Source organism: Triticum urartu, chromosome 6A, assembly GCF_056163025.1.
Source record: "Triticum urartu cultivar PI428250 chromosome 6A, HENAU_Tu73, whole genome shotgun sequence".
NCBI lineage: Eukaryota > Viridiplantae > Streptophyta > Magnoliopsida > Poales > Poaceae > Triticum > Triticum urartu.
This window is the reverse complement of record NC_141878.1, coordinates 68,338,245-68,348,606: the sequence shown is the minus strand read 5'-3', so window position 1 is coordinate 68,348,606 and position 10,362 is coordinate 68,338,245. Positions and strand designations below refer to the sequence as shown.

General features: G+C 46.0%; 1 pseudogene across 1 annotated transcript; it reads right to left on the bottom strand.

Moving 5' to 3' along the window:
- Window positions 1-1,589: 1,589 nt before the first annotated feature.
- On the bottom strand, window positions 1,590-5,329 carry LOC125515093 (pentatricopeptide repeat-containing protein At4g01990, mitochondrial-like; annotated as a pseudogene). The gene is made up of 2 exons (XR_015607290.1): window positions 4,975-5,329; window positions 1,590-3,136 (listed from the first exon to the last, which is right to left on the bottom strand). The product of XR_015607290.1 is annotated as a pentatricopeptide repeat-containing protein At4g01990, mitochondrial-like (transcript).
- Window positions 5,330-10,362: the final 5,033 nt, after the last annotated feature.

Genomic DNA, 10,362 nt, shown 5'->3' with positions numbered 1-10,362 from the left:
AAACGGTTACTTTAATGCTAGAACTTGCAGGATACATTAAATTGGTGCAAAAACTTGGCTTGGACATGCAAATACGGTGCAAATCTTGTTTGTATACGGCCGCAACACTGACGAGGCATGGCATCGTGGCATACGGCCCGCTGTCAGTGACTGCATAGTGAAGGTTGGGCGTGTAGCGTGCTCTTTTTGCAAAAGCACCCTCGGTTATTTATTTATTTTTTCTCACGAAAAGGCACATGTTAGACGTGTGGCATCTGGTGGGTCTCACTCAGTAAAACATCGCAATTTTTGTTAGAATAAAAAATATGATGCAGAGGGATTCATACTGGTGACCGTGGTCTAACCACAGCGCGCGGCTAACCACCCGCCCAGAGTTCACTTGCTGATGCATAAGCATACACAAGTTTTATATCTTTGAATTAAGTAATATAAATTAACAATTTTAATCCGTAAAAAAAGTTTCGCCCCCGTGGGGTTTTGAACGAACTATCCATGTAAAACAAGTAGGAGGGCGTGCCACTCCAACTATGGACTCTCACATGTTTTTTTGAGACAAATGGATTCTGATGTGTAAACTTTTTTTGGGAGGAGTGTAAATATAATTGTTACAGTACATGTCTATAACAGAACGTGCTCCTGGGCTACAATTTACCTGTATATTATTACAATTTACATGTCTATAACAGAATATGTATATTATTTATAATTACAATTTAAAATTTGTAATTATAAATAATATACATATAAATAAATATATAAACCAAAAAATGCCCACCTATTAATTTAAAATCCATCAAATTAAAATATGATTTTTTTATAATTTTAATTTTTTGCATATGAATTGAATATCAAAGTAATTTTAGAAAATATTTGTATTAAATAAATTATGCTATAAGTTAAAAAAATATTTTTTTAAAAAATAGCTATGTTGTATATAAAATTGTCCAAGATTTAATCTGTTTATGTTGTTTTATAAGTGTTCATGCATTTTTATAAATTTTGTGTGTTTCTATAAATTATATTTGCATTTCTAGATTAATTTAAATATATGTATGAAAAAAATTTAGCCAAGTGTGCCTCAGACTGCAGATTCTCAAATGAATACGTATTTACAATACAATTTACATTTTTGAGGCTAAAAAATGAAAAAGAAAAAAACTAACATGTTTAAGGCACAAAATGCTAGTGGTTGTATTGCTAGGTCCTGCTGCTGGTAATTGTCAGGCCGCTAGTACGAAAGCCCACGGCGGTATCTTTTTTTTCTTTTCAAATTTACACTTCTTATTTTTCGTTCCCTGTGTTTTCTTTCCTTCTTCTTATTTTGCAATATTTTAGGTCAGGATGTAAAAGGCTTAATATCATTATATGACATCAATTGTTATTTGCTGGGTTGGCTACCCGCCGCACTCCGTTTGACCCAAGCATCACTGGTTCGAGTAATGCGTATAGAAACGAGATTTGCACCGTATTTGCACATTCGAGCCAAGTTTTTGCACCACTTCGATGTATGCCACAAGTTCTACCACTAAGGTGATCATTTACGCCACGTTCTAGTACCACCGGTGTAATTGACTCTATACAGTATCACAAATCACTCACTGCTTCGTTGCGCCTCTTCATGAATGTTTGGCAACACTAAAAATTAGAGAATTGTACTAGCAGGCAGCAGCACAGCTATATGTTACACAGTAGTCAGAGGGGGGGGGGGGGGGGGGGGGGGTAGCAGAAATCAAATGTAAAATACCAAAAGCCCTAGAAATGTAGATAATACAGAAATCCGGTGACAGCGAGGGATGATAAAGATCCATCAAATTCTTGTAGAGTAGATACTTCCTCCCGGGCTTTTCACGAGATAACGGCATCTTCGACAAGTCATAATTCTGCTCTATAATAACCAAGAAAATGTATATGGTGGCCTCGACTTCTAACAAAGTTTCTTACCTACTCATTTTGAATTGCCGGATACACTCTCCAGCAATTTCGTCGTCTCAGGTCCTACGTGAATCCCATCATCTTCGATGCGCTGAGCAATGGATGGGTTGGTTCTACCTGCAGCTATATAGGTCCGCACCATGCCCTCATAAGCTTCCGCATCAAGGCATTCGAGCTTCTTCAGGCACTCGCAGAAAGACTCCACACCATCAACATCCTTTGACTCTTCATAGTGCTTCAGAAATCTGCTCGTAAGCTTTTCCGATGGCACCCATTTGTGTGCCGTAAGCATCTTCTTTGCATATCTCAAGATCTCCAATGCCGCGGTAACATGAGATTTGTCCAAATAGAACTCGGCAAATATGTAAACCGTCCTCCCGTTGCAATGACTCTGAGACATGACGGATAGCCTCAGCTTCGTCTATCATACCCTTATCAAGGTAAGCTTTGATCATAACATTTGTATCCACATGTCATAATGTTCATTACTCGATTCCCACTCCTGAAAGATTTGCTGCAAAGACGCAAAAGTCATCAATCATACTCAGAGCTTCGAGCATCACAAGATAGCTTTTGTTCAAGCATTTCTTGAATGTGGACTTAAAAGACTCCCAGATCCTCTTAACCTTGGTTGAATTGCCAGAATGGACAACAACTCAGCTTTGTCCATGACTTCCTCAGCTTTCTTTAGGGCCACTTCTGACTTTCCAAACAGCTCTAGTTTAATATAACTGTTTGCCATCAAAGTGTACAAGGACCAGTGAACTGGAGCCACCTTCTCCAATTCTTCCAGGACTTTCTCTGCAGCCTCCAGGTCATTCATTCTGATATAGCTTTCTATCAAAGTGAAGTACGTAAAATTGTTAGCACTTATACCGCTTTCTCGCATTTCTTCAAATGTGGAGGGGATTTTCTCTGGCTGGTCCGCCTTTTGGTACAAAGTCATCAAGCAGTTGTACACCAGTGTATCCGGAACAATGTCCATGACTTTCATCTTCTCGTAGAGTTCCAGACCTTTGCATGCCATTCCGTGTTCACCATAGCAGTTAAGCAAACATAAATAAGTTTCCTTTGACTTATCTGGAAGGCTCCAGAAATATTCTTCAGCCGCCTGTATCCCGTGCACTTTTGAAACAAGGCCAAGCCGCAGGGCTTGATGCTCAAGCGTCAACTTTGCTCCACGAGATTCCATCCAGTCCATCAACTGGGTACAAAACGACACAGTTGGTTATTACACAGTGAACACAAAAAATACTCTGCTCAGAAAGAGGTTGCACCAGAACAGCATATGAAATCTCTACAGATAAAAAAGATACTTAGGAGAGACGCATTAATGCCATCACAATTTAAACCTCCACTGTTAGAACTTGAACCTTCATTTCCTATTGTGAATTCTTACTTTCCTTCCCTCTAGAACATTATTTCTCCAGGTTTTTGCCTATTTATGTGTGAGAATTGAGATCCCCGACTTAGCAGTAGAGTGTGTTACGGGTAAGCTAACAATGGCAGATTAATCACCAAAATTGGAAATTAACTCATGATACGACAAAAAGGTCCCCAATCTTACCACTGAAATCAGACACCAAGAAATGGAAAGTACAGATAGGCGATAGTGCCACCAGATATTTGTGAGAATGTGAAGGAGCCCTAGGACACCCCCTGCTATAAATAACTGGAGGGCTGTAGTTTGATGAGACATTCTGAGCTTGTGGAGAACATCCAACTTCTATCATGTCCTTTGTTCTCCAATCTTCAGAGCTCCTCCTGGCCATAGGGCCGCTCACTTGTTTGGACTTTGTATCTGCCTACAATTGGCTGATTCCTGAGATCCATAAATTGTTCAATTTCAACCAAAAGCAACTGAAGCTTGTTCCGTCTGATCCATATTAATTGTCGCTGATTTAGTACAACTTCGACAATTAATATGGATCGAGGGAGTATAATTTAGCAAACACCCACCAGTTGCTACTTTTTGTGTAAATACAGAAAATCCAGGGTTTCGTATAGAAAACTACCAGTACATTGACTGTTGACATGTTTCTTATCAGCCCAGCATTTGTGGCCTATCTGTTTTACAAAGCATCACCCTTATACCAAAATAACAACAGGGCTGGCTGTCAATCCCTCTCAAATACAACCATCTGCTTCTCTCCTCTACACGTCAGCACCTGGATGGATGCACATGCACTAAATCAACACGCGTAATGGACCTAAAGTCACTGACTCACTGTGGTCATTAAGTCCAAGTTTTCAATGTTTATTTATTCACAGTAATTACTTGTAAGTCGCCTGAAAAATCAAATTTGGGTGAGAGGTTAGAGGTTGAAGACGATGAACAGTGAAGGTTTCGGAGGTGAAGAAGCTGATCTGGCTGCCCATCTTGCATCCGACGACTCACATGGAATCGACTGACCCAAATTTGATTTTCAGGCGACGTACATCCAGCCAATCCCTTATTTATTAAGCCACTTTAGTAAAATTCACCTGAATGCGCTAAGTCTGAGGCTAAAGACATCTTATACACAATCATCTTTTCAGACTACGAAAAGTGAAAACTAAGGAGCTATAATATTTAGAAAGAAAAGGAAGCTGCAACATATCCTCAAAGTTCCCAGGCAGAACAGGTAGCGCCACGATATATCACCTGATTTTGCGATTATAGTTAGTATAGGATATCCAATGCCCTTCCTACCTAATAGTGTTGCCCTCTGAAGCTGCAGCAATGTGCAGTGTGGCACCTGGTTTCACTTAGCGTCAGACAACAAATTACCATTGTTGTTGCTGGCAACACAATCAGTTGACCACAATCCTATTCTTCAGTCGAGAATGCAGGATGCACAATTATCCAATAGTGGCCTTAAACTAAAATTATCCACAAAGAGAATGCAAAATGGAGCTCTTTCAATGAATACCCTAGTATGTCAATCCATCCCCTTTCCTCGCTACTCGCTTTATCCCGAACCTACTACTTTCGGCACAAATACGCATCCCGATCCAAATCAGGCCACCATTTTGCGGGGAGATTGGGGGGTAGGGGCTCACCTCGAGCGCGCAAGCGTTGCTCTTGAACTTGCGGAGCTTCCGGACGTAGGCGACGATCTGGTCCGCCGAGAGCGGGCGCCTCTTGCGGAGATAGTTGTCCATCTCCGCCGCCACCATTCCCGGTGGCCTGCCGTACAGCCTCGAGATTCTCCTGTAGAGCGGGGCCCACGACGGGTCAAGGTCATCCCGTCCAGGGACGGCCGGCTGCGCCTGCGCCTGCGCGAGCTCGTGTGCGAATCTTGCCGGGGCAAGGGAGATGCGCGGCCGCGGCGCGGCGGCGATCGCCGTGCGCAACATGGGTGCCTGAGAGCAAGCGAAGACCCAAAGGGACGCTCCGCTTTTGGTTAGAGCATCTTCAATTTCAATAGATGGTCTAAAATTTGATGGTCCAAAATCGAAGACGTAAAATTTAGACCGTCAAAACATGTGTTTTGGAGTTTCGAAAAAAGCTCAACTTCAACAGATGGTTCAAAATGATGGTCCAAATTTGCAACTCCAATAGATGATCCAAAATAAAGATGAAAACGGCCGCGCGGCTGCTACCAATCATTGTTCAGCCACGGTTTTGTATTGAAATAGCAACTAAAATTTGAAAATAAAGTGCATCATCATTTGCCACATTTGTTGCGTGCATGGAAGCTTCATCATCAACACTATAATTGCACGCACAAACAATCAAGAACACAAAAAATTTGAAACAACAAACGAGAGCACAACCATAAAAATTATACCTTTGCGACATTTCGTCGAACATGTTGGAGGCCGTGGCCGTCGGCGTGGCCACATCTTCCTCCACGGCCGGCGGTGGCGGCGGGGGAGGTGGAGGAATGGATGTGTGGCTGCTGGAAGAGGCCGCCGGCCGCACCGTCTGCGAATCGTTGCCTCGAACTGCTGCGGTCGCCTTTGAGACCTTCACCGGCCGGGTAGAAATGTCGGCCGGGTTGCGGCTGCGGTTGGCCGGCCGTTTGACACTGCCTCCTCGTCCCTTCGCCGGCTTCGCCGCTTGCGCGGTGGCCACCGGCCGGGGCGGCGCCAATTCGGGCCGGCGGGCGGGGGGCGACGGCATGGCCGCAATTACGGGCGGGATGGCAGCGGTGGCGGCCACGTGGGTCAGCCCATCGGCTGTGGCGGCGGCCGAGAAGGCGGCGGGGTCGTCGGCATCGGCCATGCCGGCGCCGGACGGCGGCGGCCGGGAGGGTCACAGGCGGGCGGACGGGCGCGGGCGGGCGGGAAAGGAAATGAAGTGGCGGTTGGGCGTTCGCGGGCGGCGGCTAGTTTTGGACCAGATGCATCTCGTGATATATATTTGCATCGCGAGGTGTTGTATTTTACATCACGAGAAGGCCGCGGGCCAATTTTTTGCATATAGACCGTTTGTTGGAGCAGCGTTTTTTGTCCCAGACGGTCCAAAAATTAGGTATTTTTACATTTGGACCGTCTATTGGAGATGCTCTTAGCTGGGTCACCCGAGCGGACCGGCGCGTCCTCTTTTTTGTTTGGGTCGATGATGGCAGATTCATTTTTCTCGTGTCCAAAAAAAAGTTTCAAAAACATTTGGCCAAAATGAACATAATTTAACATAACTGAATATTAAATGGACGATCAACCGCGGGCCAAAGTTCATTTAAATGTTAATAAATCTTTAAAAAAACGTGCATGGTCAGCACTGCCCTAGGTGGCGTTGTAGTCGTCCTCTTCCCCGGGGTGGTAAGGTCGATGAACACTGGTGCTGGCCCAGCCCAGGGGAGAACACTCTCCCACGTCGCACGCGACGCCTCCTCCGCCGACTGTCCCCGATGGTTGTCCTGCCGGCGGCTGCACTGCTGCTGCGCGGGCGCGCTCCTCCTCCCTCTCCAAGCGCTCCTCCTCCGTCTCCCGTGCCAAGCGGCGCTCTAGCTCCATATGCCGCTCGCCGTTGTCGCGCTCCTTCGTCAATGCGCGCGCCTCCATTGTTGGAGGTACGCGGCCTCCTGCTCCGGCGTCGCCCCGAGCCACACGACGCGGACCCACTCGTTGAGCTGGCCAGTCCACTGGTACCGCTCCGGCTCGGGCTCCATGGACGGCGGCTCGGCCTTGGGCTCGGGAAGGAGCGGCGGCGGGTGGAGGGGGGTGACGCAGTCGCCGCCCGCGGACAGCGTAAGGGCCTCCTATAGGCCATCCCAGTTTGCGTCCTCGTCGCGACTGTTGAGGATATAACCACTGAGGGTAAACCGCCCAGGAGGGGCCGGTTCACCTTCAGTTATACTGAAGCCCAAGGAAATCCGAAAGATGGCGCTTTACGGATGAAGCTTAGAGGCCCAGAGTCCACAGGCGGTTTAGGGCCCATGATAGTAAACCACCATGATTGTATAAACTTGCATTGTAAGATAAGAAAGAAAAGACCGAGGCGGACACTTGTATGAGCCAGCCTCGGGACTCTGTAGACCGGCCGGGATCCTCCTGAATATATAAAGGGGTGACCCGGCGGCGGTTCAGGGACAGAAAAACAACAACTCGAAGCCAGACAAAGCGGATTCGCTCCCTAGTCTTCGAAACCCCAGCAATACCAATCACAACTAGACGTAGGCTTTTACCTTCATCGAAGGGGCCGAACTAGTATAAACTCTCGTGTCCCTTTGTCCGGTTTAACCCCTTCAAGCTAACCCGTAGTGATGACTCCACGACTAATGAAGGAAATATGCCCTAGAGGCAATAATAAAGTTATTATTTATTTCCTTATAATCATGATAAATGTTTATTATTCATGCTAGAATTGTATTAACCGGAAACATAATACATGTGTGAATACATAGACAAACAAAGTGTCACTAGTATGCCTCTACTTGACTAGCTCGTTAATCAAAGATGGTTATGTTTCCTAACCATGAACAATGAGTTGTTATTTGATTAACGAGGTCACATCATTAGTTGAATGATCTGATTGACATGACTCATTCCATTAGCTTAGCACACGATCGTTTAGTATGTTGCTATTGCTTTCTTCATGACTTATACATGTTCCTATGACTATGAGATTATGCAACTCCCGTTTGCCGGAGGAACACTTTGGGTGCTACCAAACGTCACAACGTAACTGGGTGATTATAAAGGAGCATTACAGGTGTCTCCGAAGGTAGATGTTGGGTTGGCGTATATCGAGATTAGGATTTGTCACTCCGATTGTCGGAGAGGTATCTCTGGGCCCTCTCGGTAATACACATCACATAAGCCTTGCAAACATTACAACTAATATGTTAGTTGTGAGATGATGTATTACGGAACGAGTAAAGATACTTGCCGGTAACGAGATTGAACTAGGTATTGGATACCGACGATCGAATCTCGGGCAAGTAACATACCGATGACAAAGGGAACAACGTATGTTGTTATGCGGTCTGACCGATAAAGATCTTCGTAGAATATGTAGGAGCCAATATGGGCATCCAGGTCCCGCTATTGGTTATTGACCGGAGACGTGTCTCGGTCATGTCTACATTGTTCTCGAACCCATAGGGTCCGCACGCTTAAGGTTACGATGACAGTTATATTATGAGTTTATGCATTTTGATGTACCAAAGGTTGTTCGGAGTCTCGGATGTGATCATGGACATGACGAGGAGTCTCGAAATGGTCGAGACGTAAAGATTGATATATTGAAAGCCTATGTTTGGATATCGGATGTGTTCCGGGTGAAATCGAGATTTTACCGGAATACCGGGAGGGTTACCGGAACCCCCCGGGAGCTATATGGGCCATAGTGGGCCTTAGTGGAAAAGAGAAGGGGCTGCCCTAGATGGGCTGTGCGCCTCCCCCTTCCCCTAGTCCTATTAGGACTATGAGAGGTGGCCGGCCCCCTCCTCCTCTTTTCCCCCTCCGCGAATCCTATTCCGACTAGGATTGGGGGGGGGGGAATCCTACTCCTAGAGGGAGTAGGACTCTCCTGCGCCCTCCTCCTTGGCCGGCCAGCCTCCCCCCCTCTACTCCTTTATATACGGAGGCAGGGGGCACCTCTAGACACACAAGTTGATCCACGTGATCTATTCCTTAGCCGTGTGCGGTGCCCCCTGCCACCATATACCTCGATAATACTGTAGCGGAGTTTAGGCGAAGCCCTGCTGCTGTAGTACATCAAGATCGTCACCATGCCGTCGTGCTGACGGAACTCTTCCCCGACACTTTGCTGGATCGGAGTCCGGGGATCGTCATCGAGCTGAACGTGTGCTCGAACTCGGAGGTGCCGTAGTTTCGGTGCTTGATCGGTTGGATCGTGAAGACGTACGACTACTTCCTCTACGTCGTGTCATCGCTTCCGCAGTCGGTCTGCGTTGGGTACATAGACAACACTCTCCCCCTCGTTGCTATGCATCACATGATCTTGCGTGTGCGTAGGAAATTTTTTGAAATTACTACGAAACCCAACAGTGGCATCCGAGCCTAGGTTATTTATGTTGATGTTATATGCACGAGTAGAACACAAGTGAGTTGTAGACGATACAAGTCATACTGCCTACTAGCATGTCATACTTTTGTTCGGCGGTATTGTTGGACGAGACGACCCGGACCAACCTTACGCGTACGCTTACGCGAGACCGGTTCCCTCGACGTGCTTTGCACAGAGATGGCTTGCGGGCGACTGTCTCTCCAACTTTAGTTGAACCGAGTGTGGCTACGCCCGGTCCTTGCGAAGGTTAAAACGGAGTCTATTTGACAAACTATCATTGTGGTTTTGATGCGTAGGTGAGATTGGTTCTTACTTAAGCCCGTAGCAGGCACGTAAAACTTGCAACAACAAAGTAGAGGACGTCTAACTTGTTTTTGCAGGGCATGTTGTGATGTGATATGGTCAAGGCATGATGCTGAATTTTATTGTATGAGATGATCATGTTTTGTAACCGAGTTATCGGCAACTGGCAGGAGCCATATGGTTGTCGCTTTATTGTATGCAATGCAATCGCGTTGTAATGCTTTACTTTATTGCTAAACGGTAGTGATAGTCGTGAAAGCATAAGATTGGCGAGACGACAACGATGCTACGATGGAGATCAAGGTGTCGCGCCGGTGACGATGGTGATCATGACGGTGCTTCGGAGATGGAGATCACAGGCACAAGATGATGATGGCCATATCATATCACTTATATTGATTGCATGTGATGTTTATCTTTTATGCATCTTATCTTGCTTTGATTGACGGTAGCATTATAAGATGATCTCTCACTAAATTATCAAGAAGTGTTCTCCCTGAGTATGCACCGTTGCGAAAGTTCTTCGTGCTGAGACACCACATGATGATCGGGTGTGATAGGCTCTACGTTCAAATACAACGGGTGCAAAACAGTTGCGCACGCAGAATACTTAGGTTATACTTGACGAGCCAAGCATATACAGATATGGCCTCGGAACACGGAGA